Source organism: Diorhabda carinulata, chromosome 2 (assembly GCF_026250575.1).
Source record: "Diorhabda carinulata isolate Delta chromosome 2, icDioCari1.1, whole genome shotgun sequence".
Classification (NCBI taxonomy): Eukaryota; Metazoa; Arthropoda; class Insecta; order Coleoptera; family Chrysomelidae; genus Diorhabda; species Diorhabda carinulata.
In genome coordinates this window covers 20,227,398-20,241,450 of record NC_079461.1, presented here as the reverse complement: position 1 = coordinate 20,241,450, position 14,053 = coordinate 20,227,398, and the positions used below count along the sequence as shown (strand labels likewise).

At 33.1% G+C, this 14,053-nt stretch overlaps 1 protein-coding gene across 8 annotated transcripts in view; it reads left to right on the top strand.

Annotated features, from left to right (window-relative positions):
• Positions 1-14,053, top strand: part of LOC130903774 (MAP/microtubule affinity-regulating kinase 3-like) — an 86,811-nt gene that overhangs the window by 9,486 nt on the left and 63,272 nt on the right. Inside the window, exon 1 of one of the 8 annotated variants that reach the window (XM_057816089.1) lies at positions 8,380-8,650. The exons of 5 other annotated variants lie outside the window; for them this stretch is intronic. The gene's annotated coding sequence lies outside the window, so the exon portion shown is untranslated. Of the gene's footprint in view, positions 1-8,379; positions 8,651-14,053 lie in introns of those variants that run through there. 2 more of the 8 variants (XM_057816090.1, XM_057816091.1) reach the window with 2 other exon arrangements.

Sequence of the window (14,053 nt, the reverse complement as noted above, 5' to 3'; positions counted from 1 at the left end):
TTATGAATGCTAGAGACGTGCGGTAAATTGCAAAATTTATGTTACGGCCTGCCCAATCATCTGAAAATATAAAGGATATCGTTTTCGATCCGCCCTCGTATATATGCGTATTTATACTTTCTAAATCAACGGAACTGATTCAAATTTCTTAATTTGTTTTTCGAGTTTATATTATGAAATGAGACATCTTTTTGTGTTAACCAAGAAGTAGAAAAGAAAAGGATAATCATACTGTGAGACGTTGGAACGGATTTCTGCCTAAGTAAACTCGTATCTTATCAAATTCGAACTAGATTCATCCTCTCGAATGCCGTTTCGTTACGTTCTGTTTAATTTCGTGAAAAAAATGAATAGTTACGTAATTGATTCACTTTGGTAGAATCGCACAATTGTAGTGAACGACTCATACCGAGGACCGATTTTATAGGCCAATCAAATTATAATCCGGTCAATTTAGACATTCGAAGTTACTTAAATTTCCATCAAGCTGAAAATCAGTAAAATTGTTTAAAATACAATTGAACATAGAATTTGAATGTTCCCCATCATTTTCGTGTATAGAAAAATTGTTTTTCAAGGTCAAATGTCAAAAAATGAGTTTTTAGCAATATTCAGCAAAACGGTTAGTTTTATCATAAAAATACCTTAGACGGAAATTATAGATCATAAAATTATATATAAAAAACTTCTTTTGACTGGTTGGAATTGTCATAAATTATCAATTGACATAACATAACTTTAACAACTTTTTGAATCGTTATATCCCAGAAACGGTGGTTCGTAGGAAAAAAAGTATTAATACGTTTTTTGTAGATAATTTTACGATCTACAATTTTCGTCCGAGGTATTTTCATGATAAAATTCACCGTTTTGCTGATAATCGCGAAAAACTCATTTTTTTGCCATTTGACCTTGAATAAAAATTTTCCATACACGCAAATGATGGGGAACATTTTATTTTAAACAATTTTACTGATTTTCAGTTTGATTGGAATTTATACAGCTTCACTCTTATTTTTTGGTCTAATTTGACCGGACTATTAGACGTACCAAAAAGTTTTTTTTTAATATCGGCAAAATAGAAAGTTTCAGTATAACTCAGTAACGTAACGTCACAGGTTAATGGGGTAGGAGGGTATATTTTGTACTAGTAGTTTGTTTTTTTGGTTATCTGAAACATGGGATGTTGATTTGATTAGATTATTCGATAAAAGTATAGGTAAAAGGCTGTTTTCTATCAATTATTTCTAAACAGATTCATAAATTTTAAATGTGACGCCGCATTAAAAGGGGGTGAGATTTATAAAAATGTGACAGCATATGAAAAGGACGAGGGGAAGGATTCGAACGTCCTAAAATTCGTGTGACGTAATTTATGGGTGGGTTTAATTTTCCAAAAAAGTACATAGTTTCATAAAAATTGAGAAAATCGTTATTTTTATATATCAACATGTCTGGGTGCTTTGGAAATACCAGGGATTCGACAAGAATTTTCTAATAAAGAATTTTCATTAATTTTGACTAAACCAACGCGGTATAGCAAGTGAAATGGAAACATGTTGAATTTCCCTCGTAATTGCAAAACCGGGACATACACTACTCCGATCCGATTTTGCTCCAAAGAACTGATCTGCGCGGGATCCGAACGCGGTGAGCTCACATCTCCTATTCCAACTCCAGCTCGATACATTCGCCATTCTCGCGAAAAGTTCTGTACGCAAAATTTCTGCAACTGCGATTTAGTCATGGTGGGAGTTTGTTTAGAAGAGGAAGATGAAGAAAACTCGGAGATATCTCATGGATAACATAGGGAGATGCAGATTTTTGGTACAAAGAAGATCCGTAGATCCATACAGATCCCCACTTTTTCACTAAGCTCTTCCGGTTTTCTATCCGACTCTATTACCAGTTTAGTAAAAAAAACACGCGTCCTGCAGCCGTTAAACACAATCGTGTAGGAGTGGGATCGGGCACGTGTCGGAAAGGTCTGAACTGTACAAACTATAGTACCATTTTCGTTTCTAGACTGTACGATCGTAGTAGGATCGGAAGGATGTATGATAGGTGTGTCCTGGCCTTTATTGGGTATATTTTGTGGCTCCTACTCTCCCCCACCTCTTATTTAATGAGATACGAGTTGAAAAACGGTCATAATTTGTTGAAAAATTCGATTATTGTACACTTGTTTTAATTTTTGTTCCCTGAAATTCCTGACGGCCGCTCTTACTGCGACCAACATCTCTTCTATTCATTTTCTACAGGGTATTTTATCCATCTTTGGCAATAATACATTAAATTAACTGTTTTTTTATCGAACAATAAAAATTATCAACTATTTTGTGATTTTTGTTTATATAATATTTCAATCGTTCGTGGCACCAATCAAATTCGATGCAATCTACAAATAATCAGATGACAAATATTTTATGTTATCGTAATTGTCAATAAAATATTAATGATTATACTTGGAATATTTTCATTGCCTATCTATAGTAATTTATTGTTATTTTTGTTTATTCCCGGGTAGCATTAGTTGTGATAGTTATTTATAAATCAGTCTCGCTATTTACCGAAACATGTGCGTATCAATTGGTCTCATTTTAAAAATTTTAATCCCTTTCAATGTCTCCCGATCGGTGAGTGAATAATTTATATATATGTTAGCTTCAACATTTAACACGTTTATCATTTCCCCTGTATACCTTCGGAAACCTATTTTATGTATGTGCATAAAAAGAGGCGACCTTGAAAATTTTCCAACCGGCAATAAAGTTTCTATTCCAATTTGAATACGAGACAGAAGAAGTAGAAACGTGTCGTTTTATTAAGAGAGATACACGTCATCTAGGCATGCTACAAGTATGTAAATATTTAATCAAATTATTCCACGTTGATGTTGCGCAGTTTCTTTGATTTCACTTATAGAGAATGTATTGTGATATACAGGATGACCCAGTTACATTGTCCAATTTATTATACGGAAACCTTGTATCCGTAAAGTTGTTCCAAACTAATGTGGGAGAAGGAAAACAATTCCTGTACGAACTCATAAAAATATGTCTTGGTTCAAAAAGTATAAATCACAGCACGTTCTTGCGTCTCACAAGGCTAACTAGGACTAAACTACAATCATAAACACAGTTAGAGAATCATAAACAAAACAGCAGGTACTTGCGGGTTTCGAAATTTTATTAATTGATTAGAGGGTGGGCGAAAATTTTTGAATGGTAGTGTACATCATCAACATGAAGAAGGAGATACTCCATCGCCTCTCTGTAGCCCAGATCTATTTCTAACTGATTTTTTATAGGGTTTTGTCAAATCAGAATAGTACTACAATGAAAGGTAAACATTTGTCAAGAAATGGGCACTATATGTCGTGAGTTTTCGAAAATCTAGGTTTTAAGAATACTTTTTTTTTTAAATAAATGTCCGTTTTGAGCTTTCGGTTTTAGAAAACGTCTATTTGAATACAATATATTCTCTTTTCCTCATTGAAACTTGTATATACATCCGCAAAAATAAATCTCACGTTAAGATTCTAGATAAAGATCAGAGGATCATCCATTGAGTCCCCCTTTCTTGCTGTGATACTGGAGAAACCAGTTTTACAGCTGATCTATTAATCCCACTCCTTTTAAAAAGTCTAAAATGTGAGATGTCTTCAATTGCCAAAGATCTCGGTCTTCTATTTCATGGGAAACCAGCTGATCTATTAATCCCACTCCTTTTAAAAAGTCTACAATGTGATATGTCTTCAATTGCCAGAGATCTTGGTCTTATATTTCATATGCACCCAGGTGTAATGCTCTGGAGTTTCTTAATGTTTCACAGATAATGTGGATAGAGGCTTCGTCTTCTGAGCAACGAAATCTGCACGCCGCATTATCTGGTAAGTCTAACGTCTTCAGATGACTCCAATAGGATTCCTGTTAGAATTCGTAGATTTTTCTTATTCAGATTGATGGTTACAGTTTCTCAACAATTGGTTTTGCTCCTATCTACCATCTTTTCCATTGCTCGGTAGCTGACACCACATAACTGTTCATGTTTCGTGAAGGTGTGTTCCTGAATCCATTGTAGAGTAACTTTATGTTTCTTGCTTAACTCGCTGTCCCAAACGAGCTTGCAAAAGATGATGAAATAATAATAAAAACATTCTGTATACTGTAATTAGAGAAATTTTTAAAACAATTACCAATAATTTTCATACCTGTGTTCCTCTTTACTAATTTAAGAGGTTTGGTTCTTTTTAAGCTCAAAATAAAAAGCTGCGGACACGTGAAGTATAATCAAACTATAATTTTTTCAATACCACCGTGTATTATGGTCTATTAATAAATACGAATCGATAGCAGTTGCATGAAAATAACTTTTTTTGTTACAAAAGTCAAGCTAAATAAGGTTCAAACAACTCACAAGATAATTTTCCATCATAACAATCTTAAAGCAAACATCAAGTTATAATTAAATCTGAAAAAATATTGTTTAAAATGAGAATTAACAAGAACAGGAATTATTTACAATGTAAGTAATTTATTTTTAGCAAAATTGGGTTTAATTTACGAGGATGGTCTGAATAGTTTTCAATAAACAATAACATTTTCATTTTTTATTAGAGTATCTTTGTAGTTTCATCCATGATTATGAAACAATACAAGAATTCGGCTTTATTTCTTTGAAACATTCCCAAATAGTCGATCGCAACATCTTCACGATGCTGATTTGTGCACAGCTTTCTTACGTCCAAATTTTCGATGTACCTCACTTTTTGGAATGTCTATGATGTCTGCTTGCTCGCGCACTTTCAGTAGACGATCATCCAGTGAATTTTGTTCAACATTTCTGGAGTCGACCGAGTAGAATCTAATTCAGTTTTTATATTGGATGATCAATTTTTTCCATTTTTACAAATTCACTGAAAACAACGTGAGTAAGAACAAAGAAAATATAGTGGTTGCTATGCTGATAATAGGGCAGACATCCTAATAATTTAAAAATAGTTTCAAGAGTCATCTGCGTTAACAAAACAATATAAAACAGTATAACTAACAATTAAGTATGAAAATATAAAAATCAAAAAGGAAAATGAAGATTTCAAAGGTGTCGTTCATATTATGCAAAAAATATAAATATTTTACGAGGTGTGGTTATTAAATATCAAAACTGATAATATAAAATCACCTTATATATACTGATCTTCCATTGTTCCAAACAGTACAGGAATCCTTTTCTGTCAAGTCATTCAATAGACTCAAATATTGTTCTTTTAAATGCAGATTCGACCTTAGAAAAGACATAGAAGTCGCACGGTGCAAGATTCATGATCCAATCTCATTCAAAGTGTAAATACAGACATTTTCACGAGCTTGTTGTTGTTGTTCGAATGTGAGGATTTTAGGTACCACAAAAAAACAACCCATATACATACGAAGGTAGCAGCTATACTGATTTGTCTACAGACGCTGTAGCGGCGCTAGTCTCGTTATTTGATATAACCACATCTCGTGTATTTCAAATTTAACCGAGATCGTATATATTTGAAAAAAATATGTATGAACATCTTCTCGTTATGTTTCGACCTTGAAAAATTCCATAACGTCGATTTTAAAAAATAAAGTTTTAAGAACGTCTGATGATTAGAAATTGAAATGCATAGAAGTGAAAGAAAATTAATCAACACAATTAAAAAATAGAAAAAAAACAACTAAACATCTAAAGCTAAAAAATTTCAGCATCAAATGTGATTATTTTCTTTTGGGGAGTCTGTTTATTCTTTAGTTGATTCTCGAGAAGAATTGTGGAATCCAATTACAAACAGTTGCAACGTAATAAAAAATTATCATCACTAGAGTCGACTCGCATTTTCGGAGAATGAGAATTTTCGTAACTTTTTAAATGACATTTGAAAACATATCTTTGCATATTTGACTTTTCCTTGGAAATGACAACGTTTTACGAAAAATAACAAGAGTAAAAAAAGTTTAAGAATCAAATGTCCCTAAAAATCCATGATATGAGAATATTTTTGCTTAAATGACCTAACACAGAGATCGGCAGTCTTTTGAGTCAACAGAGCCTAATATCACAATTTACCCAAGTTTTGGTTGCTAATAATAAATAAATAAATTATACCAATTAGCGCTAAAGTCCTTAAAGAACCTTGAACTCCATTCCTCTCGATGTGTACTTTTCTCCGCCAGTTCCAGACGGCTATTTCGTTAGTTAGACTCCTCGACCTTCCGGCATCCGTACGACGGGACCAAGCCATCTTAGTTTTGAACTCTTTATCCCTGCTATCAGGCTAGGCTAGATACCCCAAATTACTTTCCTCTCTTCAATTTTTTCCGAAATTTGGGCCTCCAAACTTCATATTCACTAAAAACATTTACTATTGATGGCTGCCAAATAAATACTAAACAACGTGAATAAGAAGAAAGCAAATATAGTGATTGTTATGCTGATTGTAGGACAGACATCCCAATAATTTGAAAATAGTTTGAAGATTCATCTTGGAAATTTAAACTGCGTTAATAAAAGCTTATAACTAAAAATTAATTATGAAAATATAAAAATAAAAAAAAAATAAATAAAGAGTTAAAAGTTATCGTTCATATTATGCAAAAAAATGATAAGATTTATATTCTATATATTTTACAATCTTCATATTTCTGTTGGTTTTTGTGTACGACGTCCTGTATATTTCCTTGTTGGGAATAAAAAGCCATCGGTATAGCATCAATTCATATAATTTCCATTGACGAGAATACCGATGTAACTTTATTAATATAAGCATAGTAAGTACTGGCCTAAATATGCTCAAATAATTTCACGGTTTTTTATGTCAAATAACGTGACGTTATTTGACACCAACCATAAATGTTGACACATTTTTTCAAACCGTTATATGTGTGTCGTTTTTTCCTTACAGAAATGAGAATTTGTTGCCTTGTAGAGAATTTTTAGAACGTGTCCAAAACAAATATTGGAACGTGACAAAAAATATCGACGGACAATTTATTTATTTGTTCTTATAAAGTGAATATAGATACTTGAAATTATGTAAATTCCATTATAAGAGAGTGAAATTGGCAACCCTGCACTTAAATAAATAAAATGTGTATTGTTAATTTTATCCTCCTATAATCTACGGGAATGTTTAAAAATTTCGTTTGTTAAGCGTTTGTGATCCCACGTAATTTAAAAAAAAATAATTTTTTATCTACTTAAATTCGAGAAAAAAGAAATTTTACGCTCTTGTTTTTTTTTTAATTGATAAACTTTCCCTGTGCGACCTCGTACTTTTCTGTAGTATAAATTCTTGTGCTATAAAACCTTAATCTCACATTTTCAATCTTGACCTTACTTTGACCCATCTCATCAAATCGAAAAATATCTTATAGGATACTTGATTTTCATAAACCTTGTATTTACGATTTCATCGTTTTCGTAGATGAATAATTATTTCATGTAAACATTCCACGATTAACTCGATCTTAAACAATCTCCTCAACTGATTCTGTACATTTTCCACTCGAATTAAAATTTCGAAGTTGACCACAACGAAGATGCTTCTTGTCGGTATCGTTTCGTGATGTAGTTGCTAGGTTTCTCACGAACGCGCAATTACCGTAACAACAAGCGGTGTTGTCAAATTTATTTTGTAGTAAAACTATGTAAGTTACATTATTTTTTGAAATGTGTATAAAAATAAGTAGTTTAAACATGAATCTGTATTTATATCGTGGTGATTAACTCGAAAAAAAATTTCATTTGATAACATTTTATTCTTAGAGGTAATTTTAATATTGAAGTAAATAATAGAACCTGTTGAAGATACCTCTACATTTTTTATTTGTCTATATTGAATTACAATTTATTGATTTATAAAAAAAGAAGATAATTCTAACCAAGTGACAGCGCATACGTTTGAAACGAGACTTCATTATTTTCGTATTATTTGTTAAAATTATCCAATCTAGAAAGGGTGGAGTAAAAAACCGTTTATAAAAAATATGCTTTTGAAACAAGTAATTATTAAATACTGTTTTTCACTTCGCTTTGTTGTTTGTTTGCCTGTAGGTGAATCCATTATCTCGTGACACACTTTTGAGGTACGTAAAGGTCTCAAAATTGAAATACTTGTTATTTATATTTTAATTTGGATAAGAGAATAATTTCTAGAACAGTGAAAATAACAATTCAAAAATTTTTCAAAATGTAGGGGTTGTAGATGAATTGAAATAAAAAATTGATATCATAGTCCATTATTAAAAATTTTCAAGTGATATTTAACATTATAAATGGGTTTTGAACGTGGCAACGCCGTACCATAAAATACACCCCGTGCGTCTATTCTATACTGAAGGTGTACGCACATACATTCTTGTTTTAGCTCGATTGACGCGAAGGCGAAGCAGCAACAGCAGAACGCGAACCACCTCGATTAATTTTTCTGCTGTTGTCGGTTGCCGGATTCTGTGTTGACAGTTCGTCGCGGTGCTGGTGCAGAGGCGTGTTTATTTAACGGGTCCAATACGTTTTGTGTCTTTTTTTGCTGTCCTGTTGATGAAGTGTTTTTTTTTCCTATTTGGTGATAATAGTGTTTATTTTTTATTACGAGGATGTATTGAAGATTTTATAAATAAGGGTTTGTCTTTTAGTATTTCCTTCTTGCTAATTCAGATTCAAAAATTGATGGAAAACTAATTAAATTTTGTCATATGATGAGAAGTGTGCATTTGGAAATTCTTTTTTATCAATATTAATCATTATTCGTTTAAAAAAAATTGATTACCCACCACAATATTTGTTTTGTTTCCTTCTAACTTTGTTTTCAATAGTTATTACAAAAAAAAATAATTCGCGGAAATGTTTTTATTGCAAACAACTGAATTAGATCAGAGGTTCTCAAACTTTTTTAACGTGGATCATTCTAAACATTTTTTCAACCGCTTACCCAAAACTTTTATCAAATGTGAAGATCCATCGATGGAAATTTTCTTAAATCACCGTAGATATTCTCCCCTGGTTACCTGGACCACTTTAGGAAACACTGATGGAAATCGAACTATTCTAAAATTTCTGGTGATCACTTCGGGAATTACTTAATTACTTGTTGAAATTGCGATGCTCAATGAGTTCGATAGCCTTTTTATAATAAGAATCGTCAAGCTCTTCAAAATAGCCTTTAACTCTTGAAAAATCTTTGACCACCGAGAAATTTTTTCAAGTCTCGGTGTAGAAAATAATCCGAGAGTGCTAAATCTGGCGAATAGGGTAGCAATTCAACTTTAATCTATTAATTCGTTGCAATGACGGATCTGTGAGATGGTGCATTGTCTTGATGAAACAACACAATCTTTTTAACCAAATGCGGCATTTTTCGCTTGATTTGATAAGTTTGTTTTTAATATTTTACTATTGGAAATTTCAAAACATCATTCAAAATCTTAATGTTTAATCTCGTCACATTTCTCGAGCAACTTATCAGTATTTACAAAGATTATTATTTTTGTCGAGTGACCTGGTAGGAACTTTATTACTTTGATTAAAATTTATGCTTGTTTTCAAAAACCTTTAGACAATCTTTATCTATATGTAAACACATTTTTATAACCAAGTTCAAATACACCATTTATTATATTCGTAAATACGTTTAGCAACTGTTACGTCGACTGTATTTTTAATAATTTCATTTAATCTTCTTTTAGTCAAGTCATGTTTAAATATTTTCAGGAAATATCGTCCCCAACAATTTTACTATAACCTCGCTTAGTCTAGCGATGATATAATCTCTAAAATCGCTAAAATTCAGCATTTACGTTGCGATAACGTCCCCGTCTATTGAAAATCTCTCTCCTGCAAGTGGTTAAAAAACAAAAAAAGTCGCTGGGGGTCAGTTTCAGTGAATACGGTGGCTGGTCAACCAATTCGAAATGGTGATTAAGTGTGTGTTCTCTTTGTTGGGCCAGGTACTCCAGGAACCATCCTCGTACATGCAATACATACATACAATTATTTGTTCATAAATTCAGTCGTTTACGATGAATTGCTTCATGTAGATGCCTCAAAACGATCAATGGACTCGTCCTCGTTGATCCTTTGATAATCAAATTCATGATTAACTACACTAATGTAATAGAATCAACTATTCTCAAGTGGTTTAAAGCGCGAGTTTTGGGTACAGTCCTACCCAAAATATTCATCAAAATATGTTGATTTGATCCGTAAGGTATGTTGAAGACCTCTGCTATCTGTAGGACGATTTTAGAGCACCTTTTCCTCGAAGATCACTCCTCAAATTACTTCCGCAACATTTCCAACGATTTCATAGCTGCAATTCTATTAGAAACATAAAATTTCGAGTTGAACCTTTTTCCAGATTCAATATTACGAGATGCATCGTAAACAAATACTCATTAATTGATATGTGGCGCTTAAACTTCACACGAAATTCAAAAAAAAGTTGTACCAGCTTACGTATTTTTTGAAAAGATACAAGCAATCATTTATTTGTTCATATATATCGATGATACATTTTAACATTTTCATTCGCTTAATCATGATGGAATCCATTCTCGAAAATATTTATTTTATAATAAACAACACCTGTTTACTAATACCTTCATATTTATTAACATAATACTATATGATTCATCATATTATAACAAGTTCTTTCATAAATTACTAGAAAAAACCAATTGACAATAAATTGGTAATAAAATGAACGTTTGTTATAAGTAGAAACAGAAAAAGAACCGCATAAATTGAAGAGGATTCGTGACATAATGGGCATAAAAATCGAAAATCGCGTACGTGTGAAAAGGGCCTAAATGTAATATTCGTTCCGTTTGCTTAATTCGTAAGCACGCACAATCATTTCACAGCTATCCACTTAAAGACGCGGATTATTCATATACCTACTCTACGTTTAGAATTAGTTATGGGCTCAATACTGTACAATGCGAAAAAGTGAACAATCATTTTCCAATTAAAATCAAATCTATATCTATTTTCCGCATTTCGCAATAATTTGAAGACATGTTTACTAGAAAGTGACTTCTACTCTATAGACGACTTTTATTTCATTCGGAACACGCTACGCATTGGTGTATATCCCAAAATTATTACTAGAGAAAATCACCTTTAAATGCAAGGACAGCAACCTTCTTACCTGAAGACGTAAGGGCTTCTTTTTGCCATCAAATATAAAGTGGAAATCACGAAAAACTGTAACAAACACCTCATCAAAAAACCAACATAAAAGCATTGAAAACGCTTCTCGATTCTTTTGGACTGATTAAAAGCACCCTAGGAATAGTTCATAGTGTCCGTCAATCACATAGATACTCTCATCGTGCCCCAAAAGGCCGATTTCTTTTTTGAGAAGCCAACCAGGTGTTTTAGTTTGGACTTTTTGACGAATTAGGATATGATTCCTGACCAGAGGAAGAAACTGAAGAATACGATCTTCTCCTGATTTCGCATAGCTAGCACCGGGTCCTACAGCGCGTGCAGTTTTACGCTTTTTGGAGCCAACTCGTTGTTCGATGGGCTTTTGGCTACTTAACAGGCTTTACTTGAACTTCCGGGTTAGAAACACTTGGTGAAGGAGAGTTAGTTAGACTGCTTCGGCCTTTCTTCTGCTTTTTTTTGAGCCGGTCATTTTCAAAAACACATCGACATCGGTAGGAACCTACTTTGGGGGTAGTGGGTTCTGTGGTTCCTGTTTGCTCAGAGCTTTTGGGGGAAGAATAAATTTGTCATGGCTCTTACTCTTAGAATCAGAAAAACGAGCCGTTCTTTGCACCGGGCCTCCTCCTCAAGCGCACGTAAGCGCCCTCACCAACTTCAAGGATTACATACTTCTAATTTAAGAAATCGAAAACAGTTTCATTATCTGTTATGTTAAATTCCTTATTAACTAATTCGATTATGAACAAATTAATCGATTATTCCAACGATTAAGACATATCTTTGTGACTCATAAGTGACAAAGATAAATATGTGTCGATTAATTGAGTTGACGGTTTCCGTCTATCGAAACCGAAGCGCACACAACAACAATAAACTATTATTTGTTATTACAAAATAGGTTAATGGCCATTTCCTGCTAAATTAATCTGGTAAATAACCCGATGAAACGTTAGTTTTCATTGTCATGAATTTCTATGTGATGCTTTCTCTTGGAACCGAGTCGATGATCTGATTAATGCTACATTTACTGTTATGATATTCAGATGGTTTTGTGATGGATATACTCGAATTTTCACGAGGGCGATTCAAAAATGGTTTAGAATAGTGATAATCATTGTGTGAGAAAACTCGATATTAATAACACCAATTTTTAACACTATTTTCATAGAATCGGGATGGAAGAAGACATTCTTTAGATGGGCCATAATTATTATACAGTTTCCATAGTGCATTTCGACTCTGGGTAATCCTTATCACTTTGCCTATTGTCATAAATTCTTTTCTAAAGAAGAACGCGTGCACTTTCTTTCAATAAATTTCATGGTTCTACAGATGTTTGTCTGAAAATATTAATGTCTTTTCATCAACTGTTGAAGGACGATTTTTCGGCTTTTCCACTGCGTTTTCAGTGCAAGTTTTGCGTCACAAATTTGGCTTTATGACTCTTACATAAAAAAAGAATATAGAAAAACGACAGCAGGTGCTAAATTTCTTCTGACAAGTTTTGTTATATTAGTGGAGAATTTATGGTGAAGTCACATGCCAAAACTATTTCTGAAAATGTTATAAATGTATTTTGGTGTAAACAGAAATCAAGACAAACAGTGGGTCCTCCACGCGTACAGTGTCATTGTTTAGACGGATGAAAGTGAAGAAAAGAAGTATATCTTTTCATGTTCTGGCAATGTAAGAACCCACCAAATCATATACACTACGACTCGGAGAATCTATGTGTCCGCCTTTCTTGGTGCTATCCTGGGGAACTCAGTGTTTGCAGCTGATTTGTTTATCCCACTCGTTTTAAAAAGTCAAGAATGTGGGATAGCTGTAGCTGTTAAAGATCTTCGTCTTCTATTTCATACACCACCAGGTGTAGTTCTCTGGAGTTTCACATTTCAAGAGAATGTAAATAAAGATTTCGTCCTCTGTGCATAAAAGCTCAAATGGTTGTTTGAGTCTCTAGATTGAACTGGACACATTTCTCAATTACATAGATTTCTGTTTGAAAAATATTTGTCTTGGTTCTGTGTTTGGTTCTGGGCCCGTACGATCTCATTCCAGATCTGTCTGTTACTTTAGATCCGCCCGTTACCATTTAATGGCATATGATCCCATTCACTTCTAAAGCTTAGTATTGAGTTCAAACTTTTTCGATGCATTATCCTGAGGCATGCTCTTCAGGTTTGGTAACTATTTAGGGACGGTTTTTCTTTGGTCTAGTCCAGTCCATATTTTGATCATTGTTATTTTTGTATGACAAAAACTGTAGGCTAAGTCAAAACAACAGTCTAAATTTCTTGATTCCTGTCTTAAGGAGTTGAATTTACTTGCCAAAGAAACAAAAATTTAAAACACAAAAAAATGCCGCCTTTTCCACATTTTACAATAAGGAAAATTCGTTTTGTGTCTGTAGTGACAAACTTTTGATGAGCAGCATAAGATAACAACAATGGAAATTCGGTACCAAAGACGATTGGATACAGCCATGATGGTTGGTTACTGCTGGGTTTTGAAGAATAAAGATATGTAACAAAAAACTTCACGTGGTACATCTTCTTCCTGACCATTTCATTCTGTTTATGCCCGCATGATTGCATTCCAAAAACCGCGCTACAACTTTAAAATTATACTTAATTAAAACATATAATGTAAAAAATGACATCGGCCTTGAGGAGAATGACGGGAAAAATAAAAGTAAATGAAGTAAAAAGAAAAGTAATTGCAAGTCATTTTATGAATAATACAGGATATTTAAGCATTTAAGGTTAAGATAGCGAAGTTCTAAATTCATTATCTTCACTACTCGCGATTGTTTGATTGATTTAAGAGCCCCGTCCCATTTCAGTTGTCCCAA